The following is a 14149-nucleotide window of genomic DNA, read 5'->3' as shown; positions in this document are numbered from 1 at the left end:
TTATTCCCTGATTGCTTATTTGAACCCTATAACAATCATTGTGTTGTACCTCATGATTGTTGACAAATCAACAATCATGCCCAGATTCGACTGGTGCACCAGTTTGCGGCCCTATTTGGACCGAGAGTCACTGCTCACAGTCACTCATGCCCTCATCACCTCGAGGCTCAACTACTGTAATGCTCTCTACATGGGGCTACCTTTGAAAAGTGTTTGGAAACTTCAGATCATGCAGAATGTAGCTGCGAGAGCAATCATGGGCTTTTCCAAATATGCCCATGTTACACCAACACTCCGCAGTCTGCATTGGTTGCCGATCAGTTTCCGGTCACAATTCAAAGTGTTGGTTATGACCTATAAAGCCCTTCATGGCACCGGACCAGATTATCTCCGGGACCGCCTTCTGCTGCACGAATCCCAGTTAGGTCCCACAGAGTGGGTCTTCTCCAGATCCCGTCAACTAAACAATGTTGCTTGGCGGGACCCAGGAGAAGAGCCTTCTCTGTGGCGGCCCCGGCCCTCTGGAACCAACTTCCCCCAGAGATTAGAATTGCCCTCACCCTCCTTGCCTTTCGTAAGCTTCTTAAAACCCACCTCTGCCGCCAGGCATGGGGGAACTGAGATACTCTTTCCCCCTAGGCCTTTACAATTTTATGCATGGTATGTCTGTATGTATGTTTGGTTTTATAATAAGGGTTTTTAACTGTTTTAATATTGGATTGTTATATGCTGTTTTTATTATTGCTGTTAGCCGCCCCGAGTCTACGGAGAGGGGCGGCATACAAATCCAATAAATGAATGAATGAATGAATGAATGAATGAATAAATAAATAAATGTATATCTTCTTTTATGTACATTGAGAGCATATGCACCAAAGACAAATTCCTTGTGTGTCCAATCTTGCTTAGCCAATGAAGAATTCTATTCTATTTGATACCTGAAGCAGTTAAAAAAAAAAGAGGAGAAGGAGGAGGAAGGTGTTAATCTAGGTAACATTTGAGTCTGATCTTTTTATGATTAACAATATAGACATTTTCTATCTGTGGCACATTAGAAATCATTGCTTATTTAGATTAATGGCACAGTACATTGCTGTCTTGATTATGGACTTAAAAGATACAGGCATACTTCTTCCAGTGTGAAACTGTACTTATATCTACATGGTTGCAAAATTAACCCAGAGTACCAAATTTTAATTATTCAAAACAAGCCTCTCTAGATATTTTATGCTATGCCTGGCAAATATTATTATACACTGGAGAGTCACTATATTAGAAAAGCACTAAAATTATGTGTATCAATTAACAGTATTACCGTTATTATAGTTAAAGTCTTGGTAAGTTATTGAGATATCCTTGCTCCTCTCCTGGAGAAATGTAAATGGAAAAAGACAGTGGAACTATTGTCTTTTACTGGCAATGATTACATTAAAGGTTTATTTAATTATTTATTTTATTTATTTATGTATTTGTCAAACAATTATAGGATGGTAATTTATACAAATAAAACATTAGATATGTAATGATAAAAAGTAATTATAGAAGACAATAGAACAGCAGGACAAGGTTGGCAGGAAAAATGGTGCGCTTATGCACGCCCCTTATAGACCTCTTAGAAAGGAGGAGAGGTCAATTGTAGATAATCTAAGGTTAAAAGTTTTGGGGTTAGGAGTAGAAACCACAGAGTCAGGTAGTGCATTCCAGGTGTTGATCACTCTATTGCTGAAGTCGTATTTTTTGCAGTCTAGTTTGGAGTGGCTGACATTTAGTTTAAATCTATTTTGTGCTCGTGTGTTGTTCTGCTTGAAGGTGAAGTAGTCGCTAACAGGTAGGACATTTTGGTATGTGATTTTATGGACTATAGTTAAGTTGGAATGGTATCTTTACAGTAATGGAACCCATTTCTCTTCTCTGTACCTGTTGATTGGGCTGTAATTTTGCAGATTGAATCATAGCATCTAAACATTGCTAGGGAACCTTAAAAAAATCAAATTGGAACTTTGTGTTCTGTGGTAGATATTTGTTTGTTCTTAGAGGTTCTTCAAATAAGGCATGTGTAACTCAACTGGAAAATGGAAGTGTATTTCTTCACCTTCATAATATCCTTCATATCTGCGAGACCGCCTTCTGCCGCACGAATCCCAGCGGCCGGTTAGGTCCCACAAAGTTGGTCTTCTCCGGGTCCCATCGACTAAACAATGTCATCTGGCGGGACCCAAGAGAAGAGCCTTCTCTATGGCGGCTCCGACCCTCTGGAACCAACTCCCCCCAGAGATTAGGACTGCCCCCACCCTCCTTGCCTTTCATAAGCTCCTTAAAACCCACCTCTGTCGTCAGGCTTGGGGGAACTGAGGCATCCCCCCCTTGCCTATGTAGTTTTGCGCATGATATGACTGTGTGTATGTATTTTATATATTGGGGTTTTGCTTTTGTTTTTCTTTTTAGACTTTTTAATGTTAAATTGTTATTTTAGATTTTAATTATTAGATTTGTATTGTTTTTATCACTGTTGTGAGTTGCCCCATGTCTGCGGAGAGGGGCGGCATACAAATCTAATTAATAATAATAATAATAATAATAATAATAATAATAATAATACTTGACACACTAGGCGCAGTGTCAAAGGATCTCAGTGGATATTTGAAAACCATTGGAATTGACAAAATCTCCATTTGTCAATTGCAAAAAGCCGCTTTACTGGGATCGGCAAACATAATTTGCCACTACATCACGCAGTCCTAGGTGCTTGGGAAGCGCCCGACTGGTGATGAAATACGAAATCCAGCATAGTGATCTCGTTTGCTGTGTTGTACTGACATAATAATAATAATAATAATAATAATAATAATAATAATAATAATAATAATAATGTACAAGTCTCGATTCATGGCTTCATCAATTGAACTGACTAGTACTGTGAACTTTTATCTCCTTGTGTCTTGGAAGAATCTCCTATTCTTAGATGTCTATGGAGATTTTAAGTCATGTAGGTGATGGTTGTTGCAAAAGTGCTTTTTCAAAAGGCAACTAGACTTCTTCAGAAGGGAAGAAACTTCTTGAATGAGAAGCAAAATACCTTGAAGATAAACAAAGTCCAGTTTCCTTTTGGAAAAGTATCTTTGGGACTCCCGGTGTTAGTGTTCATATGATTTTATTAATGGGACAGGGAAAGCTTATCACCTCATTGTAGAGTTTCAAGAATCCATGGAGATCATCTATTCCAACCTCCTGCTTAATGAAGAATCTGGTAAAACATGTTGGTTAGATGGCCATCAACCTCAGGGTGAAAGTCTCCATGGAAGGTCTTCAGTAAACTTCGTAAAACAGTTTGTCCCACTGGATGTCAACTTTTTTTAGAAAAATCTTTATTAAGTTTCTACATATAAAAATAGAAAGAAAAGAAAAAGAATTTAAACAAACAGAACATGCAAAGAAAAAATGAAAGAAAAAACCAAGAGAGACTGACAAATGAGTTTAAAAACTTAAACAACATATAAAATGTATTCAGTTTCATTGATATTCTATATATGCACATAGATAGTTATTTGTTTTTCATCAATTAATATTTTCTTTCACTAGGTACATATATTTATTTGTTCCATAGAAGACATAATTTGTCAACCATATTGTTGACTATCACTATCAAGCGACCTATTATTATTTGTATGGAATTGTGTGTTTGTTTTCTTTAGTTCTGTATATTATATTATATCCATTTTGGATATTTCTGAGGAAGATACGGATTTGTTTTTAGAGGTGTTGTGTTGTATCAATTTATGGTGCAACATTTCCATATTTTCATTTTATTTGGGTATGAAAGGAAGGAGTATCTAGTTTTGCTTTTCCTTTAAGTTTTTCTTTTATGAATTTTTTCTGTTTGAACCATTTGTACCAATTTTCCCATATTTTGTAGAATTCAGATTTACCTTTTTCCTGTAATTCCAAAGTCATTTTGGTCATTTCTGCGCACTCAAGGACCTTAATTGTCAAGCTTAAAGTTATAGGGGCTGTTTCTGTTTTCCATGTCAACTCTTATCATCAGGCAGTTCTTCCTAACATTCGTCTGAATATAGGTTCAAAGCAGGTTCAACCTAACTTCCCTACCAGTTTACATCATGACGGAAGTGATTGTTTTGTGTGAGCTCCTGTCACATCATGCAAAACACCCAGAAATGACCCCCTATGCATGCGCAGAAGCTTTTGCACATGCACAGAGGGCTTTTTTGCAAGGTGTATTGACCGGAGGACCAGTTCGGGAACCTGGACCACACATCATCACTGCCGGTTTTGCGATTGGTGGTAAATTTCTGCTACCAGTTCTAAAGAACCAGTCCAAACTGGTAGCAACCTACCCCTGGCTCAAAGATTGGTTCTAATCCTCATCTCTGGAATGACCAAGAATGAGACTTTTCCTACCTCTGACATCCGAAATAAATATCAGAAGACTGCTATCATAGCTCCCCTAAGTCTGTTGTTGTTGTTTGTTGTTTGTTTGTTGTTGTTGTTGTTCTTCTTCTTCTAAATGATAAATGATAAATGATAAATGATAAATGATAAATGATAAATGATAAATGATAAATGATAAATGATAAATGATAAATGATAAATGATAAATGATAAATGATAAATGATAAATGATAAATGATAAATGATAAATGATAAATGATAAATGATAAATGATAAATGATAAATAATAAATAATAAATAATAAATAATAAATAATAAATAATAAATAATAAATAATAAATGATAAATGATAAATGATAAATGATAAATGATAAATGATAAATGATAAATGATAAATGATAAATGATAAATGATTAATGAATAATGAATAATAAATAATAAATAATAAATAATAAATAATAAATAATAAATAATAAATAATAAATAATAAATAATAAATAATAAATAATAAATAATAAATAATAAATAATAAATAATAAATAATAAATAATAAATAATAAATAATAAATAATAAATAATAAATAATAAATAATAAATAATAAATAATAAATAATAAATAATAAATAATAAATAATAAATAATAAATAATAAATAATAAATAATAAATAATAAATAATAAATAATAAATAATAAATAATAAATAATAAATAATAAATAATAAATAATAAATAATAAATAATAAATAATAAATAATAAATAATAAATAATAAATAATAAATAATAAATAATAAATAATAAATACCAAATAACAGGATTTGTATCCCACCCCTGTCCAAGGACCAGCTTACAGCATACGTAGAAAACAATACAAATTCTGAAATCCAATATTAACTAAAACAAGCAATCTAAAACCCCAATTTAATTAAAAACAGTCATTTCTAATCATCCAACATACGTTCCATTTAGCAAACATGCACCAAGTTGCTTTAACCCTTCCTCACAGGTCTTGATTTCCTGGCTCCCCACCAGTTTGATAGCAGTCCTCTCAATTACTCCATTCTGTTGATGGGTTTTATTTATAAATTTGCTGCTTTGCATAATGACCAGGTCTGATACCATTTCCAATCACTTCAAAGTTCTTCTGCTGAAAAGACAAAGGGCTTGGAAGCCAAATCAAGGAAAAAATTCATCTGAACCTGGGAAGTGAAGAAGGTTCTATAACTTTTCTGGAAATTTATTTGGGGTGATTAGGTTTCAGAACAGAAGTTGCTTCCTTTCTGACATCTAGGGACATCTTGGTTGCTCTTTTCTGCACCTTCTCCAGAGTTTCAATGTGTCTTTTGAAGCGTGGTGACCAGAACTGTATGCTGTACTCCAGATATGGTCTGACCAGGGCGTAGTAGAGTGGTATTAATACTTCCCTGATCTTGGAGTGTATCCCCCTGTTGATGCAGCTTAGGATGGTGTTGGCTTTTTTGGCCGCTGCTGCACATTGATGGCTCATGTTTAGTTGATTATCCACCAAGACTCCAAGATCTCTTTCGCAGTTACTGCTGCTAAGTGGGGCTTTTCCCAGGCTGTATGTGTGTCTAGGTTTTTTTTTTTTACCAAGGTGAAGGACTTTGCTCTTCAACATCATGTTGTTAGTGTGTCTTATACTCTGTATATTTGCTTTACAGTCCGACGGTCTCTCTCAGACAACTTCGACTTTCGACCAGACCTGTGCTTAGCTGAGGACGTTTTCCCTTCTCTTTCAAAAGCAGTCATTACTTTTGAGACATTGCTTCTTGAAATGCCAAACATTTGGGAACTTTCTCTTACACTAGCACCTGCCATTCGAGCACCAACAATTTGGCCTCTTTGAAAGTCTGAGAGGTCTGCCATTTCTAGAAGGTTATAACCAATTTCCTTAAATTTCTGGGGGGGGGAAAGTTAGTTTAAAAAAACATATCAAATAACATAATTAAAAGACAAACAAACATTAAAATATGTCAATTTTTAATTGATTTGAACATATTTAAACATTATGATGCCAAAAAGTCAAGTTTTTTCCATTTTTTTGTCCATCCCCTGTAGGTTTGGTCTATGTTTTCCCTTCTCTGACTGTTTCTTTAGGGAGCAAATTTTATCCTGGTCTCCCAAGGTCATTTTCACATACCATTACAACTTGACTCCACCTCTGGATAAGCGGAAGGCATTAAGCCACAGAATAATTGCAATAGATGGCAGTTTATTCAACAAGGTTTTAAATAAGGACAGCTAAGCAAAATTACTTTATTTTTTTGTAGTATAAGATGCACCTTAGTTTTGGGGGAGGAAAATAGGGAAAAGAATCTGCTTACCAGATAATCATCTGGCTAGTGTCCTTAGTCTGGTCAGTTTCGGCACATTATTTTATCCCCTGGTTATGTCTTTAAAAAAACCAACCCTTATTCGGAGAGAGTAACAATGAAAGAGCTTTCAAGCCAGTAAGAGCTGGGAACATCATTAGCATCTGGAAAGAAACATTCAGAGCAAGTAGAGCAATGAAAAAAACCTGGAAAAAATTTAGGGCTTGGAAAACATTCTTAGCAGAGAGCAACAATGAAAGAGCTTGCAAACTGATAAGAGCTGGGAACATCGTTAGCATCTGGAAAGAAACATTCAGAGCAAGTAGAGCAATGAAAAAAAAACCTTGCAAAAATTTAGGGCTTGGAAAACATTCTTAGCAGAGAGTAACAATGAAAGAGCTTGCAAACTGATAAGAACTGGGAACATCATTAGCATCTGGAAAGAAACATTCAGAGCAAGTAGAGCAATGAATAAAAACCTGCAAAAATTTAGGGCTTGGAAAACATTCTTAGCAGAGAGTAACAATGAAAGAGCTTGCAAGCTGATAAGAGTTGGGAACATCGTTAGCACCTGGATAGGGCTGGAAAGAAACATTTGGAGCAAGTTAGACCAATGGGGGGGGGGGACCTGCAAAGACTTAGGGCTTGGAAAACATTTTTCACAGAGAGAAACAATGGAAGAGACTGCAAGGTAAGAGCTGGGAAGATCGTTAGCAGCTAGTTAGAGCTGGGGGGAAAAACCTACATTCAGAGTATAAGAAGCACCCAAATTATCAGCCTTTTAGGGAGGAAAAAGGTGCATTTTATACTTTGGAAAAATATAGTAAGATCAAGCTTACTGCGTTATAAGGAGTGCAATCCCTTGATCTGTTACTCAAATCAAATTTGCTGAGATTATCCAAGTGTTCTGGGTGTCTAAATAAAAAGAAATCTCCCCTGCAAACAAAAGCAAACTGTTTGCCTGTAACTTTCCAAAGTGCTTTGACAGACTCACTTCTTAGAAGCACAGAGGGAAGGTTGTACAGTTTTTCTATCCGAGAAAAAGGACAGCAGCTGGACTCCATTCAGCAAAGCCATTTGTGCTGCAGATATAGACCTTTTAGTCAGATATTTTAAAAAAATCTGTTCTCAGAGGGTTCCCTGAGATATTTTCTTCTCTCTCTTTCACTGAGGCACCAGTTCTTAGAATCAAAGGTCTTTCTGTAACCAGCAAAGATGAAAGAAGTTGTGGGTGGTGGTGGTATGATGATAAGAGGAAGCTGTCCAATTTTCAGAAGAGATGATGGAGTAGCTTTGATTCTCTTTTATTTTATTTATTTATTTATTGTTAGAGTTGAAAGGGACCATGTAGGTCATCAAGTCCAAACCCCTGCCTGAGCAGGAATCCTAAAGCACCCCAGCCAAGTGGCAGTCTAATCTCCTCTTGGAAGTGTCCGGAGTTGGGGAGTTCACAACCTCCGCAGGCAGATTGTTCCACTGGTTTATCACTCTGACCGTCAGGAGGATTCTTCCTTACTTCTAGGTTGAATCTCTCCTTGGTCAGCTTCCAGCCCGTTGTTCCTCATCCGGCCCTCTGGTGCTCTGGAGAATAGAGTGACCCCCTCCTCTCTGTGGCAACCCCTCATATACCTGTATACAGCTATCATGTCCCCTCTGGCCCTCCTTTTCTCTAGGCTATCCAAGCCCAGTTCCCACAGTCTCTCTTCGTAAGTCTTGGTTTCGAGTCTCCTAATCATTTTGGTTGCTCTTTTCTGCACCTTCTCTCTTTGTAGAATAGTATTCCATCATTTTTTGTCATCTCTTCCTCCTCCTTTTCATCTTCTTCCTCCTCCTTCTCCTCCTCCTCTTCTTCATTTTCTTTTTCCTCTTTACCCCTCTTCCTCTTCCTCCTCCTCCTCTTCTTCTTCCTTCTCCTCCTCTTCCTCCTCCTCTTCTTCCTTTTCACTTTCCTCCTCCTCTTCCTCCTCCTCCTCTTCCTCATTCTTCTCTTTCCCCTTCTCCTCTTCCTCCTCTTCCTCCTCCTCTTCCTCCTCTTCCTCCTTCCCTTCTTTCCCCTTCTCCTCTTTTCTCCTCCTCCTCTTCCTCCTCCTCCTCTTCCTCCTTCCCTTCTTTCCCCCTTCTCCTCTTTCTCCTCCTCCCCTTCCTCCTCCTCTTCCTCCTCTTCCTCCTTCTCCTCTTTCCCCCTTCTCCTCTTTCCCCCTCCTCCTCCTCTTCTTCCTTTTCCTTTTCTCCTCCTCCTCCTCCTCCTCCTCTTCCTCCTCCTCTTCCTCCTTCTCCTCTTCCCCTTCTTCTCTTCTTGCTGCTTCCTCTTCCTCCTCCTCCTCCTCCTCCTCTTCCCTCCTCCTCCTCCTCCTCTTTCTCCTCCTCCTCCTCCTCCTCTTTCTCCTCCTCCTCTTCCTCCTCTTTCTCCTTCTCCTCTTTCCCCCCTCCCCCTCCTCCTCCTCCTTCTCTTCCTCCTCCTCTTCCTCCTCTTCCTCCTCCTCTTCCTCCTTCTCCTCTTTCCCCTTCTTCTCTTCTTGCTGCTCCTCTTCCTCTCCTCCTGCTCCTCCTCTTCCTCCTCCTCCTCCTCCTCCTCCTCTGACACTGGAAGGCAATGTGAACCTTCTACCCCCCCCCCCCCATCCCAAAAAAAGGAAATTGCAACACTGACACTGGAGCCTAGACTCGTGACATATGGATCTGTCTTCTGATGCTTTCCAGCATTATAATCCAAACAGACCACGTTTTGTTTCCTACTTCCTCCAAAAAAAACCCACCTGTGACTCTAAATAATCACTTGTCCACTTGCCAGAAGAAGCAGAAGAGGGTAAGTGGACCATTTCAGAATAAGGCAGCTTCTCATTCTTCAACAATAATTTACTTTTGGGCTGGTCCCTGAGATTTCAATGGATAGATGACATCAGGCTGAGAAAAGATGCCCCCCCCCCCTCCCCATCCATCTATTAAAGAACCGGTGGAGTCAGAAATATAATTGCTGATTTATGGAAGTCATCTCCAGCTTTGTGCTCCTCTTTCTTCTCCGACTCTCCTTGTTTCTACTGTCTTCAGCGGTGATGGATGAGGGTTCATGCTGTAAGTGCACTATCGGACTCCAGCCATTTGTCAAAGGATGTTGGCAACTTGTCTGCGTGGCAGGTTCTGGTCTGAGTCATGTCTTTCCTTTGGACAAAGACATCTCTGCTATTTGTCACCGTCTTGTTTCTCTACCTAACCACAATGTTGCTTTGCTTCTAAGAATCAAAGTTCAGGGGAAGAAGATTGACCCCAGAAAGATGATTGCATTATTCTGGGCATCCAGGAGTTTGAACAGATTCTGTGTCATATAAAAGTTTGTGACCCTGGCAAGATCAGCTCTGTTTTGTTGGAATCTGGATTGGCCGTTTTTAAAGAAAAGGAAAACAGATTACATTGTCGACTTTTCTTTTAAAAATATATGTAAATGCAAAATAATGCACTTGGGGAAAAGGAATCCTCAATCTGAGTATTGTATTGGCAGTTCTGTGTTAGCAAATACTTCAGAAGAAAAGGATTTAGGGGTAGTGATTTCTGACAGTCTCAAAATGGGTGAACAGTGCAGTCAGGCGGTAGGGAAAGCAAGTAGGATGCTTGGCTGCATAGCTAGAGGTATACAAGCAGGAAGAGGGAGATTATGATCCCACTATATAGAACGCAGGTGAGACCACATTTGGAATACTGTGTTCAGTTCTGGAGACCTCACCTACAAAAAGATATTGACAAAATTGAACGGGTCCAAAGACGGGCTACAAGAATGGTGGAAGGTCTTAAGCATAAAACGTATCAGGAAAGACTTAATGAACTCAATCTGTATAGTCTGGAGGACAGAAGGAAAAGGGGGGACATGATCGAAACATTTAAATATATTAAAGGGTTAAATAAGGTCCAGGAGGGAAGTGTTTTTAATAAGAAAGTGAACACAAGAACAAGGGGACACAATCTGAGGTTAGTTGGGGGAAAGATCAGAAGCAACATGAGAAAATATTATTTTACTGAAAAGAGTAGTAGATCCTTGGAACAAACTTCCAGCAGACGTGGTAGATAAATCCACAGTAACTGAATTTAAACATGCCTGGGAATAAACATATGTCCATCCTAAGATAAAATACAGAAAATAGTATAAGGGCAGACTAGATGGACCATGAGGTCTTTTTTCTGCCGTCAGACTTCTATGTTTCTATGTTTCTATATTTATTAATTAAATACATTTTAAAAAGAAATACAAACAACAACTGACAAAAGAAAAGAAAAAAGAAAAACAAGCAAACATAACATAGACATTTATAGTATATTATAAAGGGTATCATAGCTAGGGGCAATAAAGAAAATTTAAGAATTTTCAATACATTTCAGTACATTCAATAGATAGTATTTGTTCCTGTTAGACCGAAGAAATAAACTAATTTCATGAAACTATTTTGTGTTAAATTTTCCTATATATAAATCATATATAATATATATAAATCATATATAATATATATAAATTTCCTATATATAAATTTTCCTATATATAAATTTTTATATATTAAAATAAAATTTCTAGAATTTCTATCTAAGCTTTACATAAAGGATTAAAATGCCAACCGTGTTGTTGACATTGTTGACTTTTCAAAATTTACAACGTGCAATTCATTTTTTTAAAAAAAGTGGGCATATTGAAATATTGTCAAAACGATCTGTCATAGTTATTTCCCATTTTAAAGAAAATGAGGTGGATAGGCTGCAATCAAAGAGTCAGTGGAAATCACACCAGGATTTCATCAACAAGGGGCGGGGGAGGAGGAGGAGGAAGATTAGAAAGGGAAAAGAGAAGGAGGAGGAGGAGGGAAGGAGAAAGTGGAGGACAAAGAGGAAGAGGGAGGAGGAGGAGGAGGAAGAGGGAGGAGAAAGCATAAAGAGGAGAGGAAGAAGAGTGAAGGAGAAAGAGGAGGAGGAAGAAGAGTGAAGGAGAAAGAGGAGGAGGAAGAAGAGTGAAGGAGAAAGAGGAGGAAGGAAAGAGTGAAGGAGAAAGAGGAGGAGGAAGACAAGAAGGAGGAGGAGGAAAGGAGGAGAAAGAGGGAAGGGGGAAAGTGGAGGAGGAAGAGTAAGAGGGAAGAGGAGGAGGAGGAGGAGGAAGAAGAAGAAGAGTGAAGGAGAAAAGAGGAGGAGGACAAGAAGGAGAAGGAGGAGGAATAGAATAGAATTCTTTATTGGCCAAGTGTGACTGGGACACAAGGAATTTGTCTTTGGTGCATATGCTCTCAGTGTACATAGAAAAAAAAAGATACATTTGTCAAGAATCATGTGGTACAACACTTAATTATTGTCATAGGGGTCAAAATAAGGGAAAAGAGAAGGAGAAGAAGGAGGAGGAGGGCAGGAAAGAGGAGGAGGAGGAAGACAAAAAGGAGGAAGGAGGTGGAGGAGAAAGAGGGAAGGGGAAGGGGGAAGTGAAGAGAAGGAGGAAGAGGAAGGAGGGAGAAGGAGGAAGAGGGAAGGAAAAAGGAGGAGGAGGAGGAGAAGAGGAGGAGGGAGGTGAAGGAGTACGACAATAAGGATGAGAAGAGGAAGAAGAATTTTTTACCCATCTTGATTTTGCATAAAACAGTTGTTTTCTCAGAAATCCAAGAGGTTGCAGAAAGCCCCTCTTCATTTCTCTGCAATATTCCAGATTCTCGGATCAAAGGACCTGTCGATCATCAGGAACATATGTCTTTGACATGGCTTCTCCCGGATCCAAATTAATCCCTCCTTTTTAAGCTTCACTTTAGCCAGGAATTCAACAGCAAATGTTCGTATTAAGAGTTGGACCCCATCCCATGATTGGGTTTATACAAACTTTAATGGAGGATTGTGGGGTTTTAACTGAAAGATTGGGGAATTTTGCAAAGGATTTGCATGATTTCCTTATTCCTGGAATGCTTTTGTTGTATTTCAAGCATGAATGAGATTTTAAAAATGAAGTTTGTTTGCTTGTTTAATACAGAAAGCATTCGAAAACCAACTGGTGCAGAAAGCCAGATTAATACACTGATACAGAAATAGAAGATCAGCTAAACAGTTTAGATCCATCAGAAGTTGACTGCAATTTGCTTTGCTCACAAGAGAGCTTCAGATGGAAATATCTTACAACAGAATTGCCTTTTTCTCTTTTTTTATTTCTAATTTTTAAGATGATTTTCCTTCATATATTAGAATGAACACTAAAAAAATAAAATAAACTGCCCTGAGTCTAAAGAGAAGGGTGGCATAAAAATTAAATGAATGAATGAATGAATGAATGAATGAATGAATGAATGAATGAATAAATGAATGAATAAATAAACAAGCAAGCAAGCAAGCAAGCAAGCAAGCAAGCAAGCAAGCAAGCAAGCAAGCAAGCAAGCAAGCAAGCAAGCAAGCAAGCAAGCAAGCAAGCTAGCTAGCTAGCTAGCTAGCTACCGGGCCGGGGATGGGGGGTGATCATGCACGGGATAGAAAAGGTGGATAGAGAAAAAATCTTTCCTCTCTCACACAATGCTAGGATGAGGGGACACTCCTTAAAGTTCATAGGTAAGAAAGTGAGGACAAATAAAGGGAAATATTTCTTCACCCAGAGGGTCATTGGTTTCTGGAATTCACTTCCAGAAGAGGTCATGACAACTGTCAGCCTTGATAGCTTCAAGGCAGGATTAGACAGATTCATGGATGCCAAGTGTATTGGTGGTTATTGAAATGGATGTCCAAATGCCACCTCTATGTTGGTTGAGTACTATTTGTTGGGGGTCAAAGGAAAGGGAGGGTTTTGCCTTCTCTTTCTGCTCAAGATCCCCATGGGCCACTGAATGACACAGATTGCTGGATTCAGGCTTTGGCCTGATTCAGCATGGCTCTTCTTATGTTCTTATCTGTATTTTACATTACAGTGATCTGGACTTTGTTAAAAATGAAAAGTACCCTATTATTAAAAATGTTTATATTTTTTTTCAAACTGTCTATTCAAAACATTTCTGGCAAAAACTTGATTGTTCATACATCACATCTGTTCTATCTATCTATCTATCTATCTATCTATCTATCTATCTATCTATCTATCTATCTAGTTGTTCTAAAAATCAAGTTGTTCTACAAATTATAATTGCAATTATTTTTAAGGACAGGGAAGGGCAGGGGAGGGAAGGAAAAATAAAGGAAAAGGAAGAAGGGATGGATGGAAGAGGGATGGAAGAAGGAGAGATGAAGGAAGGAAGGAAGGAAGGAAGGAAGGAAGGACATGATAACATGTGTACATGTTTAGACTCACTGGGAACATATTCAATGAGAAATAAGCCTCGATCATTCAGAAATGAGGATTCTGGAACAGGTTACAAGAATTTATCATTTCAAATTAACAAAAATGGAAAAAAAATATTCTTTTTATAAAAGGACCTCATTTAAGC

The sequence above is a fragment of the Erythrolamprus reginae genome, chromosome 3 (genome assembly GCF_031021105.1).
Source record: "Erythrolamprus reginae isolate rEryReg1 chromosome 3, rEryReg1.hap1, whole genome shotgun sequence".
NCBI classification, from domain to species: Eukaryota; Metazoa; Chordata; class Lepidosauria; order Squamata; family Dipsadidae; genus Erythrolamprus; species Erythrolamprus reginae.
The sequence above is the reverse complement of the archived record's forward strand: the minus strand, read 5'-3'. Positions refer to the sequence as shown.